General features: G+C 28.9%; 1 protein-coding gene across 2 annotated transcripts in view; it reads left to right on the forward strand.

The window, feature by feature from the left end:
- The first annotated feature begins 10,111 nt into the window (after nucleotides 1–10,111).
- LOC135954021 (uncharacterized) overlaps nucleotides 10,112–14,809 on the forward strand; it is a 154,683-nt gene continuing 149,985 nt past the window's right edge. For both annotated transcript variants that reach the window (XM_065504067.1, XM_065504068.1), the window contains exon 1: nucleotides 10,112–10,324. The gene's annotated coding sequence lies outside the window, so the exon portion shown is untranslated. The remainder of the gene's footprint in view (nucleotides 10,325–14,809) is intronic.

Consider the following 14,809-nt stretch of genomic DNA (forward strand, 5'->3'; position numbering starts at 1 on the left):
TTTTTTTTTGCTGTGATTTACATTTTCTATCTTTCACTTCCAGACTTAATTGATGGTTTTGATTTAAATCTTTAGTTATAAACATTTATTTATTCATTCATCCATGTATACAGGCATTCATAGATTTGGAAACAAAGTTTTTTGATTTGAGATTTATTCTTGGTGATTTTGTTGCTGTTTTTTTTTGTGTAAATGTTATTATTGTCGGCTTTTGTTGTAATGCAAACACTGGGAATTTTAAACCAACATTTAAATTCGACGTCATTATCGTCATCATGATGACTACAGCAGCAGCAGCACCAGCACCAGCATCAGCGTCATTATTATAATCATCAAAAGCTTTAAGAATCGACAGCATGTGTTTTTTTTTATTTTGTTATTTTTTTGGAATTGAGCACAAAATCATGATCGTGTGAGAGTACTTATTTTACTACTTATAAATATGTATGAAAGTAAAGTCTTCGATTTTGTTGCCGGTTTATTTTTATTCTTACTTATTGTTGGATTTGATGCATAATTTGTTTGTTGTCCGATACCCCCTACTTTTGTTTATATGATTATTAATATATTGTAGCAAGTTGCGGAATAGTGGAATATTTAGTAAGGCTCAGTTGAAATTTCAACTCATCTTTCTAACCAAAAAAATAAAATAACAAGTAAGAGAGCTATAATCGCCTGTGCCGAATCTTATATACCCTCCACCAAATTATATTTCAAAATAAAAATTTTAAATATTTTTAGGTAAGCAAAATTTATTTTTTTTTCCAAAGTTGTTTTTTTAATTTTTTGGAAAAACATTTTTTCGAGTTGTTTTTTAAATTTAAAAAAAAAATTAGTTTTTTAAATTTTTTTTTAATATTTAGCGAAAAAAAAACTTGATGAAAAAAAAAATTCGAGTTAAAAAATACGTTTTCTGATTTTGACCCATGGTAGGTCCAACTTACTAATGTCTTATATACGTCGTTGCAAAGGTCTTTGAAATATCTATCATTAGATATCCATATTGTCTATATTAATGACCAGGGCAACCAAAAATATGCTCTAAAAAAAGTGTTTTTGTGCATAAAATATGCACTTATAAACGAAAAATATGCTCTTAAAATATAAAAAATATGCACTTAAAAATAGTTGGTTACTGTTTGATTTCAACGTTTTATTAAAAAAATATATAAGAGGTAAATAAAGTATAGAGCTGATTAATTAAAATTGTTTATTATAGGACTAAATTTCGATTGTACTGTCTTTTGCACTACATGAAAATAGTTTGATTCAATTAATTTTATTATAGTTAGCAATAAATTACTGTCTGTTTTCTTAAGTTTAAAATTTTCAAACTTAATCTTTGTTTTAGATTTCCGTAGAGTTGATTTGTCTCATCTTTTAAACTGCCTTATACTTCAAACTTTGTTTTTGTAAGTAGTGGCATAATATTTTACTTGCTCAATCCATGTGCCCCATGTTCCGGATAAATTTCTCGAAATACTTCTATTCTACATAAAGCTTTAAAAATCACTTTTATATCATTTGAATATGATTCAAAAACTCTATGGAGAACGTGTGTAAGTTGTTGGTAAAAATTGCAATTTTTTTTTTAATTCGGCTTCCAAATTTTAAATAGAATTATAAAACAGCCTTACAATAGTGGAATGATTTTAATAATTGTGTGAAACTAAGCTCATTTAAGTCAACGAAATTCATTTAAGATAAGTCGATTATGGATACACTAATTTTTTCTTTAAGTAGCCTAGGCCAATTATCATTGGACCTTAACAAATTAGTAAAATATAGAAATAAATAAAATTACAATACAAAAAATAAAATTGTATTAAGAAAACTAACTAATGAAAAAAAGAAAATATGCAGTTACGAGTCAGATATGCAAAAATATGCAGTAAAGAGCAAAATATGATAAAATATGCACTAACAAATCAATGCCAAAATTCTTAAAATTGTCTGGAACGGATAAATAACTAACTCATATGTTTATTCGACGCACAGCAAAAAATATGATATTGCATATTTTTGGTTACCCTGTTAATGACATTGTAATCCAGATATAGGTCAAAAATCGAGGTTGACCTGTTCCTTATATCTCAGCCATTTGCGGACCGATTTTCTCGATTTTAAATAGCAACCGAGCCGGAAGAATTCCGGATATATTGATGTATGAATCGTGTAAATTATTTGGGGGCTTCGGAAAGCTGATTTCAACAGACAGACGGACATGGCTTAATCGACTCCGCTATCTATAAGGATTCAGATTATATATACTTTATAGGGTCGGAAAATTATATTGTGGAAATTACAAACGGAATGACTAACTTATATATGCCCTTCTCACGAAGGTGAAGGGTATAATAACAAAAAAATTTCACCCAAAAGAGCTTTTTTCATGAAAAAAATAGTTTTTTTTTTACAAAAACAGTTTTTTTTTCACCAAAAATATGTTTTTTTTTACAAAAAAAAAGTTTTTTTTCATCAAAAATAAGTTTTTTTTTACAAAAACCAGCTTTTGTACAAAAAATTAAGGTTTTCACAAAAAATTACTTTTTTCCATTTTATATCAATTTATTTTTTTTTACCAAAAGTTATTAAAAACGCTTTTCTGAACAAAAAGTTGATTTTATAACAAAAAAAGTCCTTAAACAAGAATTAGATTATTTAAGTTTTTTTTCCCAAAAAACTTTTATCTTAAAAATTTGATTTTCATAATAAAAAGCTTTTTCCTCAATTCAATTTAATTCTTACCAAATATGTTAAAAATATTGTTTTTTCTTTAAAAAATACTTGCCCAAAAATTTGATTTTATCACAAGAAACTGATTTTTTCATAAAATGAACTTTTTTGTCAAAAAAATGTTTTCGTCAATTCAGAGTTTCAGAGAAATTTTCAATAAAAAATTAAAATGTTTTTACCAAAAGAAGTTTGGCCAGAAAAAATAGCTTTTATCCAAAAAAAATTGTTTGCACAATAAGGACTTTTTTGTAGTATTCATTTTCTCAAAAAAATAACAGTTTTTCACAAAAAACTACAAAAATATTATTAGACATTTTTTTGTTCATTTTCAAAAAAAACTTTTTTCGATTTTTTTTTTATCAAAAAATAGGTTTTCAACAAAAGAGAGTTTTTCACATTTGATTTTATCACAAGTGCGAAATTTTGAGTTTTTAAGAAAAAATAATTCACCAATTAAGTTTAAGAGATATTTTCAATAAAAAATATTGAATATTTCACAAAACATATTTTTTTCAACATAAAGAGCTTTTTCTTTATCAAAATGAATAATAACAAGCTTTTTTAAGAACTTTTTTTTCATAAAAAAATCGTTTTGGAAAATAGATTTCTTTACTTAAACTTACTATTTAAATATTGTAAAAATGTCTTTTTAATGGAAACAACTGTTTTTAATAACTCTATTTTAAGAAGAACTTCCAAAAGTTACAGATTTAGTTTTCTTTCAAATGCACCATGACCATGTCGGTACCTCCTTTTTAGTGTAGCATACCACCACCATTTCAGATCACTCAAGATCGCCTGTTTTTTCAGTGTTAAAACATTTTGGGTGGCTTTCTGTCTGTGTTTATTGTCGCTTTGTAGTTTTCTTTTATGATTCAATTTCATGTTTTGAAATTCGTTGTTAGATTGAGCGCAGCAATTGAATATTTATTTTACACAACGATCACGATCTTATTTGAAAGCCTTGATTTGCTGCATTTGTAGGTGAAGAAATGTGTTTGAATGGTTGGTTGATTTTAACAAGTGATCTTGTGGAAAGCTAAGTTTATGTATTATTTACTGTTAAATTTTCGAAATTTTAAATACATGTGTATGTAATTGGAAAATATTGTTAATGAAAAGATAATAAATGCGTTAAAAGCATTCGATTTTTGTGGAGTAAAATATAATTGAATTGCGTTTTTCAAATTAATGAAATATAGATAAGAGCCATCTTGGTTTCTAAGCAAAATTATGTGTTCAATGAGTGGTTAATTCTTAAGAGGAAATATTTTTATAAAGAAATAGCTTAACTTTTAATTAAAAACAAAAATAAAATTTCAAATTAAAAATTTTATAATTTTCTTTTGACAATTTCTTTGGATGTATGTTTATTATAAACTAATGTAGGCATTTTGGTAGATAATTATATTAAAAATCTCTTAAATTAATTTCCAGATTTTCGTTTTTTTTTTTCAATAAAATATTTTCTTTATGATTCACCAGCCCTCTAAATGAAAACACCAGACAGCCATATGGCAGACAGTTTTTTTATACACTTTGATCTCAAAATTGTTGGGATTTGGTAGAAAATTTATTAAGGCAAGAAAATTTTATTAAAACCCAGAGATTAAAAGAATGGAGAAAACTACCTTGGAAAATAATTAATATTTGGGATATGAAGCGAAACGAATAAACAACTTTATAAATATGAAAAATAGAAAAAATTTAAAAAAAAAAATCTTTAGAAATGTTTCAAATTGATGTCACTTATTAAAAATATAAAATTGGGTTTCTATTTATAACACAAAATTATGACATTTAGACCTAGTCATGAAATCAGGCATAGATAGCGCGGTTGAGGGGATAAATTACTAAATAAATTTGCTTAATGATTAATGAAGTCAAGTTTAAACTTAATTTATCCGATTTTTCAAGCATAATGCTTAATTTGCTTTAATTTTGTATCCAAAATATGCTGAAAGTCAAAACAGGAATACTGATCTTGTTGATCATGTTTAAAGATCTATCATATTGCGTGATATGTTTACCAGTATTTTGATTAACAAACTTAATGTAAATCATTTTGAAATTTGATTGATAGCTATAGCCATAGAGAATAGACATAGAGCGGAAACCCTCCTGTGAAAGACCTAACTCAGTTGTCAAAAACCTAAGTGGTGAGAATGTATTAGTAGAAAAAACTATGTGAAAACAAAAAAAACGCTCGTATGTGTGATTATTTTGAGTAATATTTTTGTTGGAGTTTTTTTCTAGTTTCCGCTCAATGTACTCTATGGCTATAGCCTTTTCCCATCTTTCTGGCAACAAATGGCTTCCGATCCAAAAGAACTGCTTATATTTTGAGGTCAAGAACGAATCAAGCCAATATTGAATACTCTGTTCCAAAGTGAAGCGTATCCCAGAGAGAGCCTTCTGCATCGATCGAAATAGTCGGACGGGGCACGGTCTGGACTATAAAGCGGGTGAGGCAAAACATCCCAACCATTTCATTTTATTACTTTTTAACAGGAATTGCAACATATGGCCTAGCGTTGTCATAATGGAATATTACGGTTTCATGTCTGGCCGCATATTCTGCGCTTTTTTCGGCCAATGCTCGCTTCAAACAAATCAGTTGAGTTCGGTACAGGTTCCCTATGATGGTCTGATACGGCATAACTTTATATGGCAATAATATAGCTAAGAGTCCGCCAAATAAATTTTGTTAAAATTTGTTTCCAAAAAATAGCTTTATCGTGCACTTTTGTTGAAAAAATATAGGAAGAAAACAATTTTTTTTTACTTTTTTTAGAACAACTTCCAGGGACTCCAAATTTTTCAATAACAATATTTTGCAAAGTTGTAGCTACGGTAAATCTGAATAACTCTTGTGAACATATCAATGCAATCTGAACATATCTAGGCACTCTAAATAGCTGTCAAAAATCACTTCGTAGCTTAAAAGTTTTAGTTTTTTACTATTTTTTGACTCTAAAAGAAAATTTGTTTGTTTAAAATGTATGTTCGAGTGTATACTTCTCTATTGTGCTGGAATAACGAAGAATGGGCAAATCATTATCGTTATGATCCGGGCGCATCACTTTATCCAATCTTGATCACGCAAGACCGGCTTGATGCAAGATATGAAAAAACATTAAAATTTTTGAAAGTGGGCAAGGTTTGTGGAGCTTCTGAAGAGTAAATATAAGCTTTTTATATAAGTTTTTGATATCGATGGAAACCTTATGACTTGGAGATTGGCATTTTAGTGAAATGAATAAATTTTGTGTTTTTTCGGACATATTTTACCTTAAAAACTAACTATATTATAAAATGGTGATTTTTCCATCAAGAAAAATAAAAACTTTGAATTAATGTAAAATTTGAACAGTTACAGACATCACAATAACATTTGGAAGTAATATAGATCTAAATGTTCTTAAGTCAATGGCATCACTAATGTTGCCATTCTTTGTTTTCAAACATCAAAATTCCTAAAACGGAGAAAATGTGTTCACAAAACTGATTTTTTTTAGAAAATAGCCCACTTTGATGTTATTTACACTATGATAGTAAAAACGTTTTGTATGTATATTAGAGTGCTCCAAGATTGTATGGACGAAAAAAACTTTCTAGGTACAGGCCGTCCCCCCCTCTAGAATAGTTCTATGTATTGTAGAAACACGTTGTGTCAAATATTAGGATGATAGGATAACGTTAACTGGTGGCGCAACGACGCTGAAGTTTTGAGGTGCATTTACAAGGGGAAAATACGCAATTTTTTCAGTTTTTGTAAAAATTTTGCCATTAAATAATGACTTTTACAATTTAATTTAAAAGAATCGAAATGTGTACGTAATTGTCGTTATAATAAGATATAAAAGACAAAAATTGGTGAAAAAATGTTAAAGTTATTAAAAAATCGCCAGGCTATTAACGTGTATCATGCCACTAGAACAAGAAATTTATGAACAAAATTAACATATTTTGAGAAATATTAAAATAAAAGCTTATTTTTACTTAAAATATATCCATATTTACTTGTATATGAGTTTTTGTCCTCGTAGGATACCGTTAACCTATTCGCAGGTATGACCAAAAAAATTAAATTTTTTTAACGGCAGTTTCAAAACTCCAATTTCAAATTTTTAAAAATTTTGTTAAACAAATTTCAGAATTTTTTGATCATCACATGGGGATTTATTAACAACATAATAGGGAATAAAAGTGTGAAAAAAGTATGTCAATACCTCCTATAGTTTTTCCGTACCTGCGATATAAATTTTGCGATTTTCGAGAAAAACTAATTTTTTGGCCAAATTTTGGGGAATGACCAGAATTTCCTTACTGTAATGATTTTTAAGTAAAAGCTATTCAGAATAATATAGTACAGGTAATTTTAAATATAGTATGAAAGTTTTACTAAAATCGGAAAACTTTAACCCTTAAATCGTGAAGGTCAAAGGTAAATTTTTTCAATATTTGGAATTTCTCATGGAAAGATAGCGAAATATTATATATTTTTGGGCCGATTTTGATGAAACTTAAGAAAAATATAAAATGAAGTCTAGTATTCACAATAACAGTACAAAAATGGAAATTAACCCTTAATAGCACTTGGGGTCCAAATGACCCTCAACTTTTAAAATCACGAAAAACACATTAATTTTGACCCCAAGTACTCTTAAGGGTTAATTTCCATTTTTGTACTGTTATTGTGAATACTAGACTTCATTTTATATTTTTCTTAAGTTTCATCAAAATCGGCCCAAAAATATATAATATTTCGCTATCTTTCCATGAGAAATTCCATATATTGAAAAAATTGACCTTTGACCTTCACGATTTAAGGGTTAAAGTTTTCCGATTTTAGTAAAACTTTCATACTATATTTAAAATTACCTGGACTATATTATTCTGAATAGCTTTTACTTAAAAATCATTACAGTAAGGAAATTCTGGTCATTCCCCAAAATTTGGCCAAAAAATTAGTTTTTCTCGAAAATCGCAAAATTTATATCGCAGGTACGGAAAAACTATAGGAGGTATTGACATACTTTTTTCACATTTTTATTCCCTATTGTGTTGTTAATAAATCCCCATGTGATGATCAAAAAATTCTGAAATTTGTTTAACAAAATTTTTAAAAATTTTAAATTGGAGTTTTGAAACTGCCGTTAAAAAAATTTAATTTTTTTGGTCATACCTGCGAATAGGTAAACGGTATCCTACGAGGACAAAAACTCATATACAAGTAAATATGGATATATTTTAAGTAAAAATAAGCTTTTATTTTAATATTTCTCAAAATATGTTAATTTTGTTCATAAATTTCTTGTTCTAGTGGCATGAGATACGTTAATGGCCTGGCGATTTTTTAATAACTTTAACATTTTTTCACCAATTTTTGTCTTTTATATCTTATTATAACGACAATTACGTACACATTTCGATTCTTTTAAATTAAATTGTAAAAGTCATTATTTAATGGCAAAATTTTTACAAAAACTGAAATAATTGCATATTTTCCCCTTATAAATGCACCTCAAAACTTCAGCGTCGTTGCGCCACCAGTTAACGTTATCCTATCATCCTAATATTTTACACAATATGTTTCTACAATACATAGAACAATTCTAGAGGGGGGGACGGTCAAAATTCGCAATTTTATTTTTTTGGAGCACTCTAATGTATATAAACAATATATAGGGCTATACAAATATGACGAGCTTTTGAGGATCGGTGCTTTGCGTTTTTAGAATTTTTTAATCAAACCTAAAATTTTGTTTCAAAATTGGCCAAGTTTGGATATTGCTGGGGGGTACAATGTCCGCTTAAGTTAGTCAAATTTTACTTTATACGTTTTTGCATTAAGTTCTCTTTCCAGATTATAAAAAAACGTATATAGCCACGAAGAAAATTAGTTTTTTATAAAAGAAAAAATATGCGGACTTTTTTGGGAAAAAACTTAAAAAACACACGCATACAAAGTTGAAATATATAAAAAGATGTTTCAACTTTGGATGCGTGTAACTTTTTATAGGGACGAAATAATTTTTATCAGATTTATTTTATTTTCTTTAGAATTTTATCGCAAATATATGTACGTCGTATATAAAAAACAAATTTCGACCTTTAGTAGGCCCATCATATATAAAATACAAAAAAAAGATCGAGCAAAATTTAAAAAAAAATTAAACTTAAATATCTCTTGAACTAAAAGAGATACCTACGGATAAAATAATATTTTTGTAGACCTTCTCAAGGACTATCTGCATTTTAAATTTCAGCTCATTCGGATCATAAATGGCTTTTTGGCGATTTTTTTTATAAATGTGTGACATTGAGGGTCCACTCACTGATCCCCATTCCGAACACCTCAGCCGAGTAAATAATACAGCACAACGTAGAAGTGTGAACTTGATCATACTATTTTAACAAAAAATCTTTGTTTTAGAGTCAGAAAATAGTAAAAACGAAAATTGTTAAGGTACAAAGTGATCTTTATGTGCTATTTAGAGTGACTAGACACGTTCAGAATGCATTGATATGTTCTTAAGAGTTGTTCAACTTTACCATAGCTACAACGTTGCTAAATATTGTTAGTGAAAAATTAGGAGACCCTGGAAGTTATTCTAAAAAAAGTAAAAAAAAAAATTTTTCTTCCTATATTTTTTCAACAAAAGTGCACGAAAAAGCTATTTTTTGGAAAAGAAATTGTAACAAAATTTATTTGGCGGAATCTTAGCTATATTATTGTCATACAAAGTTAAGCCGTATCACAAAGTCTGAATTAGCTGTTAACCAAAAACTGATGACACCTTTTTTAGAGGCCTAACTGATTTTCAGTAACTTTGGGGGCCCATATAAAAAAATCGGTCACCAAAATGGACAAACTGAGTATAGGGTTTTACTACCCTTTGCTAGTAGAGTCGAACATATATAGTTTTTTTCACTGTTGCACTGTGTTATTTTCCAAATTTTTTCAAGTGTACTTTTCTTACATACAGTGCAACATCTTGAGAGAGTAATTAAGTGCACATATCTCTCTATAAATGTAAACTGCTCAACAGTAACGCACAATTAAGTTTATTTTTCAAGCACATTAAAGCCAAGAAGTTTAACAAAACAGAGAGCTAGCTAAACAGTGGAATCAGCAAATATTCTCAGAGCTTTATTAAATGTAAATATACAACATTTTGCGCATTGATTCCATATGGAAGATCATTTCAGAGACCAGATCATTAGCCAGCCAGCAAGTCAGTTAACCAAATGAACAAAACATTTTCGCAGCTAAAAATACAAAGTTACATAGTTAGATGAATGTGATCATTATTGTGTTGTTGATATTTTATGTTGTTCTTCAACAAACGACGACGACGACAACAAACAGCGGCAACGACAAGCTGGCAGCAAGCAAACTTTGCCGACAACAACGATCGATTGCTAGAAAATTTTTGTTTTTAGTCTCGTCCGAGTAACGCGTGTGTACGGTACGAAATATCTAAAAAGATTTAACAGTGAACGCGTGCGAATTCAATTCATTCAATTTGAATTTGAATACACACTTATATAGCAAACAAAAAAAAAGTATCAATTGAAAAAGGTGTGAAAATTTTCTAAAATAGCTAAATTAAATAAATGATTAAATAAAAGAATTAATGAATTGTTCTAAAACCTAAAAAAAAATCAACTATTTTTTTTTGTTTAAAAATAAATACACAAAATTGTTTAAACATTTTCACACCTTGTGTTTAAAGTTTGTTTATTTATTTTCACATAATTTGTTTAGAACAAATAGCTAAAGGAAATTAAGTTTTAGTGCGTGTTTAATTAATATATTATTAGTGATGGGAGAGAAAAAATAAACAAAAATATATTTAACTGAAAATTTAACAAAGAAATAATATAATTCTTCAAATGCTCAAACACTTTTAAGGGAATTACCAAAAAAAAAAATTAAAAATGTGAAAAAAATTCCAGCCAAAATTGGCCAAAGGAAACCAAGTTTAAATATTGTTTCGAAAATGACGTAACTAATTTCTAAATACGTCTTAAACACGTAAAAAGTTGTTAGATTCTATTGTAATTCGTTTTTATTTATAAAAAGTGTAAAATATTTATAGTTCGATATGTAAATTAAATTGTTTGCTTTAATTACTAAAAATGAAACTTAAATCTAAGCATCGAAAGAATTAATTCTTTATTTTATTTTCAAAATCAAATGAATTTGTATATTTTAATCATTCCATTAAAGAATTCGTTACGAATTAGTTTATAGGCTTAATTCCTTAGTACTTCAAACGTATGGAATTCATTACTTTTTGAGAATTTATTGAATTAATATCTTATTGGATGGAATCAAGATTTCTTTAACTCAACTTTATTACAAAATAGTTCAATCAAATTTATTGTATTATTCAAATTTGAGAATTTGTTTCAATTCATTTTGTAAATTATTAAAAACAAAACAAATAGAAATTGAATGAAGAAAAAATATTTTCATTCAATTTGGATTAGATTTGAATTAACAAAAATTTAAGCATTCAAAAGTTGAATGAATTTTATTACGAATTAATTCAACCACGAATGAATCATTTACAAGCCTTTGAATGCAGCTAAATAGTTCTGAATTAAGATTCTACATTCTTCTAAGAAGTCTACATTTCAGTTCCACTTAATTTTAGACGTACATAAGCTTGATACTAATACATATTCTCTTTCAGCAAAATCAAATGGGGTAAAATAAGTTTCAGCTACAGAAATTCTTAATCCCACTACGAGACCAAAAAGCTCTTAAAGGAATAGACCTAAGCTTTCTTTTGAGCAAAAAAAAAAAGTGGAAAAAAGTTCGATTTTGCAAAAAATTTCAAAAATTGCATGTTTTAAGTTACAAAACATTTTTTTTTTGATAGATATCCCACTAAGCGACCAAATAGGTCTGAAAGGAAAATATCCAAGCTTTCTTTTGAGAAAAAAGGGCCCATTTTGAAAAAAAGATAAAAAAGTTTTTGATTTCGGAAAAAAAAAATATTAAAAATTTTGTATTTTTTAAATACTTATTTTCGAAAGATTGAAGAAATAGCTATCTAAACTATTTGGAACACATTTTGCTAAGAATAATATGTAATAAGTTCCATAGATGAGAAAAATCACATGTTTGGTCAAAATGTCAAATTTTGACACCCTCTAACTCAGAGAGTTCTGGACCGATCTTGTTGAAAAATTGTGTCTGAATTACTATTTAATAGGTCTAAATTGGTGTAAATTTCATCCCGATCGGAAGACATCGATTTTAAAAGTTGGTTCACTTGACGCGAAATCCCCATATATATAAAAATGGAATGGTCCATGTATGTAATGGCATCACGTGAGAACGGCTGGAGCGATTTGGCTGATTGAAAAAAAATTCATAAATTCGGAAATTTTAATTTTTAATATATTGCCTTCTTTTCACTTCTCACTTTTCTTTTTTGGGGAAACTTGAAGAACTAACATGAAATAGCTACGGGGCAAAGCCGAGGCGGTCATCTAGCAATAAATAAAAATCAAATAAATATTTGATACTTTATAGAAAAATAAAAGTAAAAACCTTGCATTTAAGGGTTAATACGGAGCTCTGACTAAAGCTATATTTGTAGAGTTTACAAAAATGATCACCCTTATCGCGAATCAATATTTCACATGAAATATGTTCACTTTTCCATTTTTTGTGCACGTGAAAAAATTCACCATGTTCTGAAATTTTTAGATGGAATTTTGTAAACAATAAACAGCTGTTACGAACAAAATCACCTATTGTGAATGAAAAGTTCATGGGAATATCACGATAGCAATTTTCCCATCGAGGAAAATGGATATTTCAAGCTAACATAAATTTCCTACAAGCAGCATAGGGCCTCAATAAAATCTTTGAACATCACTCTATTTTGTGCTAATGCCTTCACTTCTCCCTAACTCTTGCCTCTGATATTTACTTCGGCCTCAATTTGTCTTCTCTATGTATGAGCTGGGCGTCCTCTTCTTCTGTTCCCTTGCGCCTTCCAGTCTATGGCAGTTCTATTGATGTCGTTAGTCTGTCTTCTAAGGGTGTGGCCGATCCAACACCATTTTCGTTTCCTTATTTCAATCGATAGGATTTGTTGACTTCTTCTTTCCCAGAGCGTATGATTAGATATGGTTCTCGGCCACAATACACGTAAAATCTTGCGGTTCGAAGACAGCGGTTCACGAATACTTGTATTTCTCCTATATCATGACTGTCAGCGTTCGCAACCGTACAGAAGGGTAGATTTTACATTGCCTTAGGCTCCAAATGTTTTACGTACCTTATGCAAGCGATTATCGGTGGCCTCACCCAAGATATCAGAATTGGCTGATATTACTTGCACCAATTGCAAATAAATCTTGGGAGGTTGCATTAATACGTAAAGTTTTTGTCTTCATGACAAACCTGCTGATTATGCAGACAGCGTTACGCTTTGTAAGTTCGCCCCGAGATCTGAGTAGCTGTGAGCCAGTAGGCAAATATCGTCTGCATAATTAAGATAGTTTAGGTGACCTTGCAATCACCAGACTATCCCCCTGCCGTTATCGAAGGCTCTTCCAAGGATCGTATCCAGAACTATACAAGATCATTCCAACTAATCTCAATGTTTGACATCATTTCATTACAAATATAGTTTGAATAATTCCATTACAACATGGAACTTCCATGTGTATTTGGTGTTCCGATACAAAGATTCCAATTCCAAAGGAATTTACATTTCCGAATTTCGATATTTATGGGCCACTGATTTGTTGCTTCCACAGTCTTGTGTTTTATAGTGTTGTGGGTCATAATATACATAGAAAAATCAATGTGTCGCACCCATACTGTAATTAGGATTTGACGTTGTGTAAATATTCCTACTTAAGTCGCCGTCAATATATGTATATGTCGAGTTATAAACAGGTATAGGCTGACCGAAGTGTTGTCGTGCTTTGTTAATTCGTCCAGTGATATCACAAACAATTCTCATTGTTTTTGTTTTAGATATGTTTATCTTGAGTCCCACAGAGTGAGATATTTCATTGACCAGCAGACCCAATTAAATAAATCTCCCCACGTTTATAGCATTTTTCATCACTAAGTTGAAGACGCAATTGAAAAGCAAGAGTGCTAACACAATTTTTTTTCCAAATTGAGAAGTGATTCAAAGTTATCTAAAGCTTTTTCTAAATCTAAGATAAAGGGGTGATCTCCACTCAACTGACTGCTCCACAATATTTCAAAGGTTTTTGACATGATCGACACTTGATTTACCAGCGCAAATGACTATCTATTCCCTCCAGAGAGTGTGAGAATGAATCATGCTCAATAGCGCTATACCTCTCTAATTCGTTCCTTCTGTGAGGTCGGCTTTTATCGGGAGATTAACAATCACGCCTTCTAGAAGGTTGTGGAATCAGCTAAAAGCAATTCAGTATTGTTTTGCTATGACGAAGTTTGCCCTATTTTAAAAATGTTTATAGAGAATGGTTTGTTACATTTTTTAAATCATTAAATTGGGAAAGAAATTGAAAAATTTTTAAACGAATTTGAATATTTTGTTTCAAAATTTAAAAGGCAACATAAACTATTTATGTGGAAACCAATGTTAGTTGAGCAAAAAAACTTAAACATAAATTTAGCCAAAACAATTGTCTTACTTATTCTACAAAATATTATAAATTCAATAAATATTTAAATGCTTCATAAGAATATTGTATTTTTTTATTTCTCTAAACATGACCTCATTTCATATAATCAGCAATTTATGCATGTTATTTGTATAATTAGCTACACAAATTTTATGATTTTAAATTTATGATGAAACATTGGCTCCCAATAATGATTTTCAAAACTAAATTCAGTACGAATAAATAAATGTTTTCTAGAAAATATTCAAGGTGGATGATTAACACACACACTTTGTGTTTTAAGAAAAAAGATAAATTTTGAGTTTTCTTGTAAGAAAATCAACAGGTAAATAATATTGAGTTAAAAATATATTAAATGTAAATAATTTGACCATTATTGTACTAAATTACTATTACAAGAAAACTTAAG

Source organism: Calliphora vicina, chromosome 3 (assembly GCF_958450345.1).
Source record: "Calliphora vicina chromosome 3, idCalVici1.1, whole genome shotgun sequence".
NCBI classification, from domain to species: domain Eukaryota; kingdom Metazoa; phylum Arthropoda; class Insecta; order Diptera; family Calliphoridae; genus Calliphora; species Calliphora vicina.